The sequence below is a fragment of the Oreochromis niloticus genome, linkage group LG10 (genome assembly GCF_001858045.2).
Source record: "Oreochromis niloticus isolate F11D_XX linkage group LG10, O_niloticus_UMD_NMBU, whole genome shotgun sequence".
Classification (NCBI taxonomy): Eukaryota; Metazoa; Chordata; class Actinopteri; order Cichliformes; family Cichlidae; genus Oreochromis; species Oreochromis niloticus.
Genome location: NC_031975.2, coordinates 727,885 through 740,894, shown reverse-complemented (window position 1 = coordinate 740,894; position 13,010 = coordinate 727,885). Strand labels below are relative to the sequence as shown.

At 38.8% G+C, this 13,010-nt stretch overlaps 1 protein-coding gene and 1 long non-coding RNA gene across 22 annotated transcripts in view; both read left to right on the top strand.

The window, feature by feature from the left end:
• dlg2 (discs, large homolog 2 (Drosophila)) overlaps window positions 1–13,010 on the top strand; it is a 173,942-nt gene that overhangs the window by 70,970 nt on the left and 89,962 nt on the right. The window lies entirely within an intron of this gene.
• LOC102077817 (uncharacterized) lies at window positions 6,097–10,132 on the top strand. Its single transcript, XR_003221860.1, has 4 exons — window positions 6,097–6,975; window positions 7,283–7,386; window positions 7,912–8,067; window positions 9,415–10,132. It is a non-coding gene; the product is annotated as an uncharacterized LOC102077817 (long non-coding RNA).

Below are 13,010 nucleotides of genomic sequence, written 5' to 3'. Positions count from 1 at the left end.
ACTGGTTGTGTAAAGCGCTTTGGGGTCCATAGGGACTAAGTAAAACACTATAGAAATACAGGCCATTTACCATTACTTTTGGCCATAAAGTGTATATATTTATATTGAATTTTCAGTCTGTTGATTTGCTTCATCTCTTACATTGTAATCTGAGAAGTTCATCTTGAAATTTCAATACCTGATGAACTGAATGAAATTGCGTCACGTGGCCATGGAACCTCTTGCGAGTCAGGTGTTTGATTCGTTGTCCATCAGCCACACCTTCTTAACTACCAACAGGTAAGGCAGGTCATCTACTAATTGGAAGGTTGGTGGCTTAATTCCTGTCTGTTCCAGTCGGCATGCCAAATATCCTTGGGCAGGATACTAACCCCGAGTTGCTCTTTGATGTATACGTCAGAGTGTGAATATGTGTAAATGTTATATAGAAAGAACTTAAGTGTAGAAAAAAAAGTTTTGTATGAATGTGTGAGGATGGGTAGATGAGGTATGTTGTATGAAGTACTTTGTGTGCTCAGGTAGAGTAGAAACCAGTCCATTTACCATTGTCTAAATACTTACGGACTTGATTATATAATATATAGTATTATATAATATAATATATATATATATATATATAATCTTTTATTCAGGTATAGATTCTAAAGAATACAGTGAATTGGCAGTACAATTAGGAGAGATTCACTGGCTCAAATCCGGATCAGAGGTTCGGCCTGGAGCTGAGGTTACAGGATAATTACCTCCTGACTGAATTTCGGATCAGTTTCATTGTAACTCATTCAGCCACATGTTTCTTCTGTACTTCATTGAAGCCACTGTTTGTCTCCGTTTTCTCCCTCAACTCAACTTCTCACTCTAAGGAATAATTAAATAAATATGTAATGGCTGCAGATCTGATTGGTTGTCAGTTCACTTAAACAGCTGAATCGATAGACAGTTCCTATGGTAACAGGGAGGCTGGCGCCAAAAATATATGCAACATGCAGACTGGTGCATCTCCCACATACTTCATTGTTGCCTTAAAACAGTAGGCATGTTGCTAGTATAAAGATTGTAACTCTGAATTGAAAGCTAAAAACGAAAAAACAAAATTGTTTCTCCATAAATCATATGAACTTGTAGCTTCCTTTTTTTGGTTTATGTTTATCATTTATAGACTTTCCCTTTGATGTAAGGAGTTCACCCAGTAAAGTTATTGAGTTATCATACATCTGTTGAAAAACTCATTATGACTTCTACCTTTGTTGCTTGTTGTTCTTGTATTTGTGTTTAAATTTAATAAGCCTACTTTGTTGTCTAAAGCTGTTTTGGTGAACTCAAGTTTGAATCTAATAGAGCGTTAGGCAAGCTAAGTCTGTTGTTTCAAGATGAAAAAGTGATATTAGCGTTGGATGCAGTAGAGTAAAGCACGCTGCCACTGGATTCTAGAACCCTGGAGATGTGTTCTCTGGAGTGACAAATCATGCTTATTCGTCTGGCCATCCGATGGACGAGGCTTGGGTTTGGTGGTTGCCAGGACAACTCTACTTGTCTGACTGTAATGAGCCAAGTATAAAGATTGGTGGAGCTGTAACCTGTCATTGCTTTTTCAGCTTGTTAAAACTCTGTTAAAACTTCTTCTTACTTACATATACACATACTAACATTTGCAACACTTATTAAATCTTTGCTGTGTGATGCACATTTCTGCTTATGTTGGGGAGGATCTGTTCAATTCATTTGTGGCCAGTTTCTTTCAGTTTAAAAGTTACAACTCGAGTAAAGTAAGCATAGCACACATGTTACTTACATTATTGCGTTATACAGCATGTCAAAGATTCTTCATATCACATTCCCACATTCTTGTGTACCCACAGTATTAGTCCTGTCCTGTGTTTCTTTAGTTTTCCATTAAGTGTGCAAATCACTCAGCCAGCAGACCTGTTTGCATTTTCACTCACCAACTCTTCACAGTTGCTCGCGAGCTTCGATGGAGCTGTGAAAACTGTTCTACTTTTTCTTTTGTATTTTAAATTTACCAAAACAAAATAAGACAATCAGAATTATTTATTCAAATCAGTGATGCTGCTACTTATGTTCCATCTGACATTGTTATTTTAAAGATAACACTTAGCTTCCTTTATGTTCCTACAGCACTCCCATGGTTTTTGCATGCTACTGTGGTCTGAGATCAGTGTCACAAGTAAGGGACCTCTATGACTAAGTGTGTGTGCGTGTGTTTGAAAGAGGTAGTGGTGTAGGGACGACGCCCACTTTGAAGGAGGCTACCTGGTGGTCCAGTTACACAGGTGGTATTTAATTTTTTTTTTTTCCATGCAGCTCTCTTGTTATATACGTCTTTTGTGACGGGTGCATGGGAGTGTCCAGTGACCTAATAATGTAGTAGTACAAATTTAAGGTGAACTTGAGGGTTTTAAAGGTGGCTTTGGATCAAAATAATAATTATTATTATTATCATTTGCAGGTCACGTTTTCTTTTTAACACTGTTCATGTGCTAATGCTCTTTGACTGTTTTACTTTGGGGACCACAGTCATGCCTAACAGCACAAATCTGTCTTGTAATCATTGCCACCTTCAGCTTTGGCTAACGCAACCTGCTAACCAGGCTTAGTGTAAGCTTTGATCACTCACTCAGTGCTGCAAGACCTCAGTGAAATTAGAAGACTAGCAACAAAATATGAAAAATGCTTTTAAAAATCTGTAGTTTTACAACAGCTGTATCATAATTTTACTCTCATTTTAATCATAAACACTGGCATTTATCCAAAACCTTCACCTTGCAACAGTTAACAGCAGTTTTCACGTCACAGCTTAGATTTTAGGGAAAATCTCACTGAGGAGAAAATCACTATATAATCTATTCATTTTACAACTATGAGTACACACATTTGAAATACAAGTATCAAACATGACTGGCTATTGTAAGCCATTAACGTCTGCCATGTATGTTGAATGTAAGAAAGAACATTTGCATGAAACTTTGCAGATTTTATATCAAAAAAGTGACATAGAAGCCATTTTGATAGTGAGCTTATTGCGCAATATAAGCTTAATATATTGTTTAATACATTAAGTTATACCACCAGCTATACCATAGAAGGTCTTTAAAGCCATCAGCAGGACCAGTATCTGCTCTTGGCTACAGGATGAGCACTGTCACAACCCTACAAAATGATCACTGGTGTGAATGTCTCTGACCAAACAATCAGAAACAGAATTCATGAGGGTGGCTTGTAGGGCCACTAGTGGGCTCCAGTGGGCTCTAGTGGGCTCTGTACTCACTATTTGGCACAGTTCAGTCCAACTAGGATTTGCCATAGAATACCAGAATTGGCCGGTCCACCACTGGCACCCTGTGCTGAGCACATGTGACAATCAATGTGTTTTTGTCTATCTGACGCTACGAACACTGTTCTACGTATGTGGCAAGAGACCGCAGGCTGGTCTCTATATATCATTCAAAAAATCTCACTAATTGTTTTTATATTACTGTGTGCTCAAACAAGGGACTTTGCAGGAGTGTGGGACTTTTTTCATTTTTATATTTTATATGAATATGAAAAGTCTTCATATCTTCATATTTTAACTAGCCGATACTCGAACATTTTTTTGATGTACACAATATTGCTAACAATATTTGCTCATCTGCCTTCACACGCATACGAACGTCAGTGACATCCCTTAATCATACTTAATCCATAGAGTTTAATATGATCTTAGTCCACACTTTGCTTCTACTACGGCTTCAACTGTGCTGGGAAGGCTTTCCACAAACTTTAGTTTTATTTCACTTTTAAAATTCTAAATAATTTAACGCCCAGCTATCTTTCCGAACTCCTCCACTCCTCCACTCGTACAATCCCAATAGAGCACTTAGATCGTCCAATCAGATGCTCCTAGCACAACCTAGGTCTCGACTGAAGTCGAGAGGGGACCGGGCCTTTGCAGCCGTAGCACCTAGACTCTGGAATAACCTCACCGGTTCATATTCGTACTGCCGAGTCCATCCAGTCTTTTAAATCATGTCTTAAAACCCATCTTTTTACTTTGGCTTTTGATTCTAACTAGTTGGCTGTTATCTGGAGGGAGTTTTTCCTTCCCACTGTCGCCAAAGTGCTTGCTCATAGGGGGTCATATGATTGTTGGGTTTTTCTCTGTATTTATTATTGTGCTATCTACTGTACAATATAAAGCGCCTTGAGGCGACTTTTGTTGTGATTTGGCGCTATATAAATAAAATTGAATTGAATTGAATTGAATTGAATCTGGCTTCTTGTGTTGTCACCTATTGTTTCCTGTCCTGTTTTTATTGTTTTGTTTTAATTGTCTCATGCTTCTACTGACTGTGAAGCACTATGGTCAACTTTGTTGTTTTTAATATGTCCTATATAAATACATTTTGATTTGATTTGAATTGATTTGATTTGAACTTTTAAACAAATGGTCAAAAATTCCCATAAACACCATTATATAAACACGTCAAAAATTCCCATAAACACGTGTGTTTATGGGAATTTTTGACCATTTGTTTAAAAGTTCATTTGTGAGGCACTGAACGAGAAGGCCAGGCTCACAGTCTCCACTCTAATTCATCCCAAAGGTGTAATACCAGGATGAGGTGAGGACTCGTGTGCAGTAATGTTGGAACAAGAAGGTGCTCAAATCCTCAAATTTTTCCCACAAACTTGAAATTGTCCAAATGCCTTGTCTACACGGCCAAGGAACTCTAGTTGTGTCTCATCTGACCAAAGGACGTGCTTCCAGTATGCATGATTTTTTTTCTAGGTTGCTGTTAGCAAATTTAAGTCTGGCTTGAAGGTGTTTCTTCTGCAGAAGTGGCGCTTATTTTGCTCTTCAACCTTGCAGTCCATTCCTGTGCAGGGTTGTTGGTGGATGTTCTGTGGTCTTTAGACATATTGCATACTAGTTTTCTTTCCAGAGTCTTTGAAATCTTTCAAAGATCTTCCTCTGCCAGGGTTGTTGTGTACTATGTGGCTCTCTTTTCTTGATGATAATTTTCACTCCAGTTCTTGACTATTGGAAACACCACAGTATCTTTGCATAGCCATTTCCTGCTTTTTGAGCATCAGCAATTGTTTTTCTCAAGTCTAAACTAATTTCATTTGTTATTGGTATAATGCTTTCAAGTGACAGTTGAAACCCTTGCTTAAGTTTTTAAACTTTGTGTAAACTAGAATATAACCCTTAGTTGATTTTACTTTGCTTTGAGCATTACAAAGTTAAAGCACATCATTGCAAAGCAGTGGTTTATGTTATGGCTCAATAGAGAAACCAGCTAATAATACTGAATCAGGTCATTAAAAAATAGTATCTGTTATTGTGTTCAGATACATGTAAAGTATGCTTTCTGAAGAAAACAAGTGTATGCAGAAATTCTGTGTTCAAAATTTATTGCTCTATTAAAAAAAAAAAAGAAATTTTGGAAAAAAAAACTTTAATAGTCAGTAAACTTAAACTAATAATTTGTCCCTGTGTGTCTGCAAACATCTTCAAAGGCAGTAATGGCATTTAAATGGTGTTTTGTGAATTAAATGTATCAGCATCATCTAGCTTAGTTCTGTGATATGGTTTTAACTACGATCAGCGAGACCTAGATGATCTTTGTAGAGAGAAAGGCCCAAATGCAGACTCACAGGCAGGTGAATATTAATAACCAACAATCCATTTATTAAGGCTGATGTCCATGGTACAGAACTAAGATGAAAACAGAATGTGAAAGGCAACAGAGAAACTTTTACAACTAAAACCTAGACTGGGAACGAACACTAGGCACTGGGGACACCCGCCTCAGGTGTTATCAGTCCATTCAATGGGCCTTATAAGCAGAAATCAGCACCATAGATATGGGCCAGCATGGGCCATCTCCACCTGCTAGTTTGTTCAGAAGGTTGTTATCATCCATCCAGATGGAGGATCACCAACAGGAGCGTGGGAAGACTCCAGAATCCACTCTGGCTGGAATCCGGTGGATACAGCAGTGTTTACAGGTAAGACCATTTAAACGGACAGCGTTTATAGAATGACTATTAAAAGTCAGCGAGTGTCAATAATGTTAATGTGGTTATGTTAGTAATACAGATATAACAGCTTTGAGATGCATTTGTAGATATTATTACATGTTTGACCGTCTTTATGGTGCTAGCTTAAAGTTACGGTGTAAAGGTTAGCTTATAGTGTAATAAAGCGGTTACTGTTTAAACAATGATAGGACAGAAATATTAGCTTCTGTCATGAGTAATTAAGTTACTAGTTAATAAAGTTACCAGTAAACAGATTCCCAATTAGCTTCAATGCATCTGTAATAAATATGTGCAACTTTCAGTGCTTCGTTTAAACTGTATGATACTTATACTGACCCAGGGTCAGTGTAAAACACAATCCTAGCTGTCTGAACAAAGTCTGGCTCCTTTAATCCTGCACGACAAACCTCAGGATGCAGGTTCATTGAGCCGCTTTCCTGCTGCCACACCTGAGAGGCAGCTGGAAACTTACAGTAACGTTTACATCATGCAAAGACTGCCAGACTCTGTAATACTGTAGACGATCAGGTTACCAATAAACATTAAAAGGTACCTCTCTGTCTGTGTGTCTGTGTTGAACCTTTTATAATCAAATTTTAAGTCCGGCTGCATTACGTTTTGGACTTTTCTCTTTTGAAGACACGTTGAAGAGCTCACAGAGATTTGAAGTTGCAAATTTAGGAGCATAAGGCCCGATGATGGTGTGTAATGCCTGTACTTACCTTCTGCACTGTGTTTTTGTTACTAATTTATGTTTGTTATTGTTTAACACAGATTTCAGAGGAGCACTTTTAAAGTATCCTTAATACTTTAAAGCAGAACTGGATTGGAAATCAAAAGCTCCTTAAAAGCTTTTTCTGTTCCCCGACCGTCAAAGCCAAACTTCAGCCATGAGAGCTGACGGGATATGACTTTTTAAAATCAGAAACAAAGGTGAGCAACAATTGTTAATATGTGATTTTAACATAATCGTTATTTATATAGCGATCTTGTATTTCTTAAACATTTTCCAGGATGGTATCTGGCAGTTTCTTCATCCACAGAAGTTTCAGTTATCAGAAGTTTCAGTTATCAGAGTGGGACTGCTGAGTCTCCTGAAAAACTCCACACCAAGTTCATTTACAGAAATGTTTCACAGAAACTGATTTCTCTACCAAAGTGTGAAGTAGTGTGTTTCCATAGATTACCTCTGTATGAATGTACTTCTTAAAGTGAGTGTTTGTCCTCTGTTGTTCCTCAGGTACAGTGAATGATATTAACGGCAGGGAAACAACACTGGGGGAAGACAAGAAGAAGTGTTTCCAGGAGGAAGCTGCAGTGAGGACACAGCCGCCTCACACTGAGGTCAGAGGTCAGAAGCTGAAACAGCTCAGGTTTATATGCTAGGTGTTATGGAAACAAATCTAAATATATTTATAAATAAACTTTATAGTGATATTTAAAATAATAATCATCATTATGATTATGATTAAAATATCAAACACTTCAGCGGATTTTGTGTCACATGTATTGTGTTGGCCCTGTGATAAACTGGCAGCCTGTATACAAACAGGAAAGTAGACGTGTGTGATATAAATGTAAATGTGTTACATATTACATGTTACATATGTATGCTGAAGTGTGTCGTCAAGTTTGTCTCATGCTGATGGACCTGCATTTTTACATAGAAGAGACTGTTAAAGTCTTGAATTCAGTTAACAATAACATCACAGTGGAGCTGGATTTGCTCAATAAATAAACCGCCAAAAGTTAACAATAAACCTGCATCCGTGTATGTCGTTGTCCACAGGATGAGAAAATCAAAGTGATCAAACTGGAAGACTGTGGAACATGTTAATGTTTGTGTGTTTATGCCTGTGTCTTTCACAGGAGGCACTGAAAGGTTCCCTAACAGTTCCTGGTGAATCACAGCAGAACCATAAAGGTTGCTGGGCTGCATGATGGCCTTAGCCCTGAGAAGCCATCCTGTTACAGGAGGAGCAATTAGAAGCTGTTTTCAAAGTAGCTGAGCAGATTTCATCTCAAGTAAGCGATTACCTGTTCGTTCATTTGTTCTGCCACTTAAAGGACATTTAAGGACGTCTTTTGAACATCTAGTTGGATGTTATTCTAGTCACTCCCATGGTCATTTGCAACAATGGACATACTTTTCACGTTCATCATAAAACATTATTATCATAAGACATTTGGAGTGACGGCTTCTACAAGTAAGAAGTCACAGTGTTGGATACTCGACGCAAAGAGAAAAGCTCACATGTGATTTTTTTTACAATTACAGTTTTAATAATTCTGACCATAAACAGCTTTTCCAGGTTTGATATTCTTTGACATAGAAACCTTTAAATTAAATCCCATTACCTGATATCTATGTCACATTGAGCCATTTACACTAACCAGTGACACGTTTGTAATTTAGATCCCAAATTTCTGACAGACATAGCTGAATTTAAAAAGTGGCAGATAGAGATATATATGCATGTAGTATGAAATTTATGTATCCTAGATGATTGTTTTTCATCTTGTCATGGGGGACCCAGGCCTACAACCCAAGTTAACTGCAGTCAAAGGTAACCAGTTGGGGTATTTACACTCTCAAAAGCAGTGGGGTAAAAAAGAGCAACCAAAAAGCTGGCAGCCTGCACAGATGTGCTTCCAAGCTAGAAGCTCTACTCATGTTCACTGCCAGCTAAACACCTTGGAGAAACTTGCTAAGCCTAACAGGGGACAGGTACTCCAGCCCAAATCGACATGATATAACCACACATACAGCCCAGCCACAAAGTCAACCAACTCATTTAGTTACAGACAACAGGGGACCGAATGCACCTAGAGTCTAAACTAACCAGCCTGCACCAAACTGACATTTGGTCCTAAGTTACTTAAGTTTCCTTCTTTCACCCCAACCGGTCGCAGCAGATGGCCGCCCCTCCCTGAGCCTGGTTCTGCCGGAGGTTTCTTCCTGTTAAAAGGGAGTTTTTCCTTCCCACTGTCGCCAAAGTGCTTGCTCATAGGGGGTCATATGATTGTTGGGTTTTTCTCTGTATTTATTATTGTGCTATCTACTGTACAATATAAAGCGCCTTGAGGCGACTTTTGTTGTGATTTGGCGCTATATAAATAAAATTGAATTGAATTGAATTGAACTTCCTCCTTAGTTAAATGGATGGATGGAAGTTAAATACATACATAAAAACATAAAAACCACGAGTTTCCACACAGGAGTTCCCTGACACTGAGTGTTCGTTGTACTGAGCTGATATCAACAATTGTAAGACTAAGCTACCGGAGACAATGCACTGAATTATTGTTTGTATCCTAATTACTTCACCTGACTGGTTTCAGCTCCGATATTCTGCTTTTTCCTTTTGGTAGATCAAAGTGAATCGTGATGTTTCCGCTTCCATTTTGATTCCAAGAAGAAGAAGAATGCTTCAAAGAAGTGGCGTTCATGGTCTCAGTCCACAGTGTGACAATCGTGGTCACACACTGGATGTGCTTTTTAAAACAACATGTTTCTTCACTTCAAAAACTTTGACATGTGTCTTTTTGTTTGGATATGTATAATATTAGTGCATGTTAGGGTTTGTTGCTGAAAATTGTTCACTTCTGTTTTGTATTTTCATGATCACTTACACCAAAGATATTGTTTTAAAAAGTTTTGTTTTCAGAGTCTTTCTTATAAAATCCTGAGCCTGTAGTTTTACATGAATGTTGCTTTTTCATTTATGATCTTGTAATGCTTACACTACACTGTGCACATCTACATTAGAGACATCTTAGTTACCTATTTGTGAGACTGGGCTGCTTGACTATTATTTGGAAGTGTATGTAAAAAGCATGATATCATTTCTTTTTTAATATGATGGACTGAACTCAGGAGGTATCTGCTTTTGACCATGCAAAGATTGATCTGATCCCATTTATACCTGTATCTACTATTTCAAGATTTAGCTGAAGTTTGCTCAACTTTAATTGTCAGGATACATGTTTATTCCAGCTCTCATAGTGCAAAGCCATGAGACAGACCTATTAAACTCAATGCACAATGTAAAGTTCATAATTCTCTGACAAATAAAACTGTAATGGCAAATATGAACAGCTGTGCTTATTTCTGAGACATGAATGTTTGTAAACATAACATAATTTTTCAAATGTGTTCATATTTAGACAGTGTACATTTGTTGGCTGAAACTGTAATGGTGAACCTGAGCTGATGGTCAGCAGAAAGTAAATATATCTTTTTCCCTTCAGGCTTAGAGGGAACATGTTCTGCCTGGTGCTGTAGGGTCCTGATTACTCCAAGTTTGTGTTCCAGAGGGTGGTGGGAGTCAGGGCTGCACTGGGACAAAAAATCGGCCCAGGCATTTTGACTAGAGACCGGCCCACCGGGTATTATAGGAAAAGCCATAAAGCCTTTGAATGAAAACAAACGCTGTTGTGACAGCGATGTACAGTCTTGTTGGTATTCATCTATGATTTCTATATATTTCACATCAGATAAAAACTTTGGTTATTTATTAAAAGCTATACATTTTAGGTGAGAATAATAAAGAAAAGTATTTCCCCCCCTTCCCTGTTAATGCCCTACCTGGCCCCCTGGCAACACTTTGCTAGACCCGCCCCTGCACAGTTACCAGCTGTCAGCTACACAGAAAAGGATCCTGGTGTTATTTGTCTCTCAGAAACGGTTCATAACTTCCCTTCAACTCATCCATGTGACCTAAAAGGTAAACCTGTTTCTCCATCACCTGTTCAGCTCTGATGATTCAGTAAGGACATCTCCTGGTTTCATCTGCATGTTTCCCTCTCACCACATAACCAAACCGACATCATGACCAGCAGCTTTACAGCTGTGGCTCCAACAAACATCAGCTGATACTAGAAAGTAATATTAAATAAATTCTAACAACAGCTGAAAGCTTAAACGTGCTGCTGTTGTTTAGCGCGACATCCGCTGGTTTCCTCTTTCTGGCGCAAAGTGACTTGCGACAGAAAAGCCGATCAGCTGATCATTGATCCGTTTCATGATTGAAGTAGCAACAGGAGAGGGAGGGGGGAGAATGAGAGATGAAGAGGCAGCTGACGGCGTAAAGACGCAGAATAACTCCAGGTTTGTGTCTTTTTTTCCATTCTAGCTGAAGTCCCGGACAAACTGTTCCTTTTCACCTCAATACGAAACGCGTAATAATTTCTCTTAATACGAGATGAATACGATTCCGGTTTTTACGGGACAGTTGGCAACTCTAAAAACTAACCTTATGAATAAAATAAAGTTCAACATCAGTAACATCATAGCACCCACGCAGCTGTATAGAAACTCCGTCATGCTAGCTAGTACGCGGTACGAGTTATTGTAACTGACTGTAAAAAGTTAGCATACCGAAAATAAACTCCACCTAAACTTGGTTTATATCTGACCCAGATAGACTGCAGGTCATAACTTCTCCCCTGAAGTTCAGTTCACCTGACACTCGGACCGGCGGCCACCTCGGGTCTCTCCTCTTCCTGCCTCCGGTTTCCCTCATCCACCTGCTGGCCTTTGTGGAAGCTCCACCGTAGTCACCACCAAACAACTGAGTTATTTTTACATCTGGCAGCATCTGGCCAATCCACCATCTTTCATTGTTTATACCGTTACAAAAAACAAAACCAAAAAAAACCCTCATTGGCCCATAAAAACGACAAATCACCATCGGCCAGTCCAGCTATGGTGGGAGTCACAGAGGAGGTACTGGTCTGTGTGTGTGGGCTTCAGCTAAACTTCACTGTTGAGGTTTCCATTCTCCCCAAGGTGCACGGCAGAGTCCACTAACAGCAAACTGTTATGTTTGTGTCTTCCCTGGTGAACTTTATGTTCAACTTTATGTTACATCCACAGAGTTGATGTGAGCAGTGACGGATTCCACTTCTTAGGTTTTGATTTTGACCCAGGTGTCATCAACATCTCTGTACCAGTGGCTAGGTGCTGTCCCTTTAAAAGAGCCAGAGTAGATCGATGGTTTGAAAGAGGGGTGAAAGAAGCCATCAGGGAAAAAGATGGAACTCGCACATGTAAAGGAAGCTTTTAAAACATGTGGTTATCCTAATTGGGCTTTCATCAAGTCAGCAAAGATGCACAGAAAAGAAGGTCAGACACCAACTAGGGAGGATTAGAAAGACAATGTAGCAGGTTTATCAGAGAAACTCAGGAGAGTTTTCTCCAAGCACGACATCCCAGTTTACTTCAGACCCAGCAACACACTCAGACACAAACTGGTTCATCCCAAAGACAAAACTCCTAAACACAAACTTAACAATGTAGTGTATGCTGTACAGTGCAGCGAGGAATGCCCAGATCTTTACATTGGAGAGAGCAAACAGTCACTTCATAAACGCATGGCACAACATGGTCTTTAGTCAAACACAGGCAGTGGTTACAAACAGAAAGACAAGCAGCCCATCAAACAGTCCACAGGGTTCAACTCAAAGAGCAGTAAAAAAATAAATGGACACTGAAAAACTTAAAGCAATGTGGGGACAAAGGGAAGTAGCTGAGTATATTCAATGAATTATCATCAATTACAAAGGAGAAAAAATTCATAAAGGCAGCATGCAAACTGAGCAGAATACAGAAAGAGCAGAGATTACAAAATAAATCAGGAAATGTCATCAAATTTACTGAGAGTATGTCTCATACTTCATGTTCATGGTAATTCAGAAGCTGGCTCTACCTGAGCCCATTATATATTTGATAAAGTCCCTGAGTCAATGATTTCTAAAGTTTGTTTTCTTAATTGCAGTTAGAGTGTGGCTGGTAAAGATGAAAAAGCAAACTGAATGTAAACTGTGAGTTTGGTGAACTTTGTGTTTTTTGTCATCATTTCTTAGTAACAATCATCCTCCTGATATTCATTAATAATCAGGAGACAGCAAACCAGTCATGGTCGTGGATTTTTACAGTCTTAGTTGTGCTCATTGTCATCATCATA